We start from the raw sequence: 6,000 nt of genomic DNA, 5'->3' as shown, positions 1-6,000 counted from the left end.
GGAACTGAGATCCAAACCACAACCCCAGAGGAATGCTTGACTACCAGTCCTGTACAGGATACACAGTTGTGATACAGAAACAGTGGGGTAATGTAAGCCTATGTAAAAAAAATCATATAAATTAAAGATGTCTCCTCAGGCATTTTAGAATAAGATATGGTTGTACTGGAGTGTTAAAAGACAGTAGCTTGTCAGTGAGTTACTCCTTTAGAGTTGGGTCTCTCTTGTCTTAGTACATCCAAGTCAAAGTCTTACTCTCAGTCTTACTCTCAGTTCAGTGTTTCCTAATACCTATTTTGGAAGCACTTTATTTCACAGTTCTAACATAATCTTTAAAAAAACATATTCAAGACATGTGAGATCAGGAGTGGGAATCTCTGAAGCTCACCACTTCTGAGGGGACAACGGCAGACTCACGACCCCTAGAGACAGAGAGACTGAGGAGCAGTCATGGCAGGCAGCTAGAATTGAGCTCTCCCACAGGAGTAGAAGGAATGCCTGATGTGTGTTGTTCTCCAGTGACTGGACCAGGCAGAATTAGAGGAGTGGAGCTAGGGACTTAGAGAGAGAGAAAGCAAGAGAGAGTGTGTGTGTGAGAGAGAGAGAGAGAGAGAGAGAGAGAGAGAGAGAGAGAGAGAGAGAGAGAGAGAGAGAGAGAGAGAGAGAGAGAGAGAGAGAGAGAGAGAGAGAAGAAAGAGCAGCAGCCGCAGGCCAAGGGCATTGAGTTCCAACATATTATCACTCACTTGACAGGGTCCTCTGAAAATCAGATGGGCTATTCAGAGAGACAGCAGATTTAGGGAGGGGGGGGAGTCTGTTAGTACAATTTGGGTGGGGGGGGGGGGATCTTTAACTAGAAGGATATTTAATTAGAAAAAGTATTTATTAACAAAAGGTGAACAAATACACTATATATACAAAAGGATGTGGACAAGGCCTCCCGAGTGGCGCAGCGGTCTAAGGCACTGCATCCCAGTGCTTGAGACGTCACTACAGACCCGGGTTCGTGTCACTACAGACCCAGGCTGTGTCACAACAGGCTGTGACTGGGATAAATAAAATAGTATGTGGACACCCCTTCAAATGAGTGGATTCGGATATTTCAGCCACACGCATTGCTGACTGGTGTATAAAATTGAGCACACACTACTGCAATCTCCATAGACAAAAATTTGAAGAAGAATGGACTTACTGAAGAGCTCAGTGACTTTTGACATTGCACTGTCATAGGAAGCCACCATTCCAACAAGTAAGTTCTTAAAATTTCTGCCATGCTAGAGCTGCCCTGGTCAACAGTAAGAGCTGTTATTGTGAAGTGGAAATATCTAGGCGCAACAATGGCTCAGCCATGAAGAGGTAGGCCACACAAGCTCACAGAATGGTACCGGTGAGCATGTAGCGCATAAAAATCGCCTGTTCTTGATTGCATACTCATTACTGAGTTCCAAACTGCCTCTGGAAGTAATGTCAGCACAATAACTGTTCATTGGAAGCCTCATGATGGGATTCCATGGCCGAGCAGGCACACACAAGCCTAAGATTACCATGCACAATGCCAAGTGTTGGCTGGAGTGGTGTAAAGCTGCCATCATTAGACTCTGGAGCAGTGGAAACATGTTCTCTGTAGTGATGCTTTACCATCTGGCAGTCTGATGGACAAATCTGTGTTTGGTGGATGCCAGGAGAACACTACTGTAAAGTTTAGTGGAGGAGGAATAATGGTCTGTTTTTCATGGTTCGGGCTCGGCCCCTTAGTTCCAGTGAAGGGGAATCTTAATGCTACAGCATACATTTACATTTGAGACAATTCTGTGCTTCCAACTTTGTGGCAACAGTTTGGGGAAGGCCCTTTCCTGTTTCAGAATGACAATGCCCCTCTGCACAAAGCAAGGTCAATACAGAAATGGTTTGTCGAGACTGGGGTGGAAGAATTAGACTGGCTTTCACAGAGCCCTGACCTCAACTCCAACAAACACCTTTGGGATGAATTGGAACGCAAACTGCGAGCCAGGCCTAATCGCCTAAAATCAGTGCCGGACCTCATTAATGCTCTTGTGGCTAAATGGAAGCAAGTCCCCGCAGCAATGTTCCAACAGTTAGTGGAAAGCCTTCCCAGAAGAGTGGAGGCTGTTATAGTAGCGAATGGGGGACCAACTCCATATTATTGCCCATGATTTTGGAATGAGACATTGGATGAGCGGGTGTCCACATACTTTCGGTCATGTAGTGTACGTTTGCTTTGCAGAACTTGTTTTTGTAGCCGTTTTACATCTAATTTCCTGCAATTCTACACATTTTGCCATGACTTATACCGTGTTAATATGATATCTGATTGAGAGTAATTAACTACATCAATGGGGGCCCCTTGGAGGTCAGGGAACCTGGGCATGTGGCCTGTGTGCCTGGTCGGTAATTTGGTCATGACTACAAGTTTACCTGTTATCCATAGGTTTCCACCCAATTGGCAACAGATTTTCATGCGAATATTCTCAAATCTGCATGAAAACAATATGCTAATTTTCCTACCAGAGATGTGTTTCCATCAAATTGACTTGCGGACTAAATGTTGTACGTGATGAGGTAGTGTACATAAAAATAACTTTTGCTCTTAAATTCTCATGTACCAAACACAAAATATAAGTTAAATGGGTTTCCATCGCATTATCAACTCTACGGATCGTTTTGTCACAAAATATGTTGCCTTATATAGCGAATGTGTCCACTCTGGTCTTGGTACACTCTAGACATCAGCTTGCAGATACAGTGCAGGTAGGCTACCTTCATAGTAAGATTATTATGGACAAAAGAGCAAGATCATTTCTATTTGTCAAACATCAGCCAAGCATCCATCATCATGTCACCAGAATAAAAGCCTCAATATTTATTGGAAAAGACCCACTAGGCAAAAATGGGTTAAATCAATGTTGTTTCCACATCATTTCAACCCCAAAAATCTATGTGATGACTTTGAATCAATGTGGGAAAATGATTGGATTTGCAAGAAGTAATCAACGCAAGGGAATTTTTTTTTCTTTTTTATCAACTCAACTTTTAACCCAAATCAGATGCAATTTTTTTGTCGATTTCACGAAATTCATGCAAGTCAACCAAATGGAAATGGAAACTAGACGTTGAACTGACGTCTGTGCCCAGATGTGAGCATAAAGTTCATCATGTGCACTTTCACAATCCTGTTAAATTCATCATAACTTTACAGTATATCTGTAGCTAAATAAACTGCATGCTTCCCAAGTAGTAGAGGGAGAACCACAAATACATGGCGTGACTCCAAATTTACCTCAATAAATTTGGAGGTTATTATATCAATATTTGTGCATAATTCATTTTACCGACACAAGACGATCCCACCTTGTCTAGCGTATTGTATTTTGTCAACCTTTGGAACGTTTACGGACTAATCTGTTTCCATCAGGCCTGCCATTTAAAAAAAATATTTGACATGTATACTTTACTCGCATAGAAAGGTTGGATGGAAATCTGGTGATGCACAACCGAGTTTTGAAATTTTACATGGTGATTTCTACTATTCTAACTCTCAACAGTTACATTTTTCTTAAATAATCCAAGGTTCAGACATCGGTGTTCTCATAATGTATCAACATCATAATGCCCTTGGTTAAACAGGATAACTTACTAACTGAATACAGAATGTTGAATGATATAAACGGTTGAATGAGTTTAGATTTTTGAAAGACTATTGTTACACCAAAATGAGCATCTCTTCCAGTTAATAAAGAGAGTAAAGGGAGTACTATTTGTAGTGAATGTGTTCGAAAATATACAGTCCCGGTGAGATATAAAAGTAAACAGATAATAAATAGATAACGAATAAACCACACATTACCTTGAGTTTACTAATACTTAGGTAATAATTAATTCAATTGAAGACAATATAGTGTGGTGTTTGATTTCATTATCAGCTATACGTTGTATGACTCTATAAAATAAAACAATTTATGATTGTGTATGAAGAGCCAGACTTACATTGCCCATTGGTGTGGTCTCAATGTTGGAAAGTCAAAAAGGTTCATGCCCAATTACCCACTGGTACTTCAGGGCACAGCTTCATTCTTTTAGTGATCACTGGGTTGCTCCAGCAGGTCAGAGGCCTACCTCCTTCTCCTTCACTCTGAGATGTGGAGTCTTCTCTGTGGGTCTGACCTGACTTAGCCTACGCCCTCAGACACTTCATGGCCTAGCATTAATATAAGCAACTGCTTTCAGGTTTACCCATGTCACAACCTCTGCCGAAGTCGATCCCTCTCCTTGTTCGGGCGGCGTTCACCGGTCGACATCACCGGTCTTTTAGCCATCGCCAATCCACTTTTCATTTTCCATTTGTTTTGTCTTTGTTTTCTACAGACCTGGTTTCTATTCCCCAATTACATGTTAATTTGTTAACCCTCTGTTTCCCACATGTTAGTGTGCGTGTTTATTGATTGTTCATGTCGGTACTTGTCGGTTTATGTATTTATGCCCGTTATTTTCGAGTGACCGGTATTTCTCCGCACTTTGAGTATTGTCTGTATACTGGTGCTGTCGTGGAATTAAATACCTTGTACACTCATTTCTGCTCCCCCACGCCTGATTCACTGCACCAGTTAACCACCGCCTGACAGAAACACACACCACGAAATGGAATCAGCGGACCCTGGCCGCCTGCGCGATGTGGAGCGACAGGGCCCTGATCGATCACTACCATTGTAGTTTGCGCGAGGATGTCCGATGGGAGTTGGCCTGCAGGGACACCAACCCTACTTAGGCTGACAGATACTACAACAGCCCTATGCCTTACTTTGTGAGACTGCTTAACTGTAATATTATATACTACATCTCTTATCATTTTTTTTATTTGGACACTCAAACATCTGGTGAACACTACGGTTAACATTACAAAAACATTTTCTCTCCCTAGAATTGTTAGCTGGTAGAATCAAATCAAATCAAATGTTATTTGTCACATACACATGGTTAGCCAATGTTAATGCGAGTGTAGCGAAATGCTTGTGCTTCGAGTTCCGACCATGCATTAATATCTAAAAAGTAATCTAACAATTTCACAACTACCTTATACACACAAGTGTAAAGGAATTAATAAGAATATGCACATAAAAATGTATGGATGAGTGATGGCCGAACGGCATAGGCAAGATGCAGTAGATGGTATAAAGTACAGAATATACATATGAGGTGAGTAGTGCAGGGTATGTTAACATTATATAAAGTGGCTAGTGATACATTTATTACATCCAATTTTTAATTATTAAAGTGGCTAGAGATTTGAGTCCGTATGTTGGCAGTAGCCACTCAATGTTAGTGATGGCTGTTTAACAGTCTGATAGCCTTGAGATAGAAGCTGTTTTTCAGTCTCTCGGTCCCAGCTTTGATGCACCTGTAATGACCTGGCCTTCTGGATGATAGCGGGGTGAACAAGCAGTGGCTTGGTTGGTTGTTGTCCTTGATGATCTTTTTGGCCTTCCTGTAACATCGGGTGGTGTAGGTGTCCTGGAGGGCAGGTAGTTTGCCCCCGGTGAAGCGTTGTGCAGACTTCACTACCCTCTGGACAGCCTTACAGTTGTGGGCAGAGCATTTGCTGTACCAGGCGGTGATACAGCCCGACAGGATGCTCTATATTGTGCATCTGTAAAAGCCTAATTTCTTCAGCCTCCTGAGGTTGAAGCGGCGCTGCTGTGCCTTCTTCACCATACTGTCTGTGTGGGTGGACCATTTCAGTTTGTCTGTGATGTGTATGCCGCGGAATTTATAATTTTACACCTTATCCACTACTGTCCCGTCGATGTGGATAGGGGGATGCTCCCTCTGCTGTTTCCTGAAGTCCACGATGATCTCCTTTGTTTTGTTGACATTGAGTGTGAGGTTATTTTCCTGACAGCTCACTCCGAGGGCCAACTCCCCTGTAGACTGTCTTGTCTCTGTTGTTTATCAAGCCTACCACTGGAGTGTCTTCTGCAAACTTGA

This window comes from Oncorhynchus gorbuscha, linkage group LG11 (genome assembly GCF_021184085.1).
Source record: "Oncorhynchus gorbuscha isolate QuinsamMale2020 ecotype Even-year linkage group LG11, OgorEven_v1.0, whole genome shotgun sequence".
Lineage (NCBI taxonomy): Eukaryota > Metazoa > Chordata > Actinopteri > Salmoniformes > Salmonidae > Oncorhynchus > Oncorhynchus gorbuscha.
The sequence above is the reverse complement of the archived record's forward strand: the minus strand, read 5'-3'. Positions refer to the sequence as shown.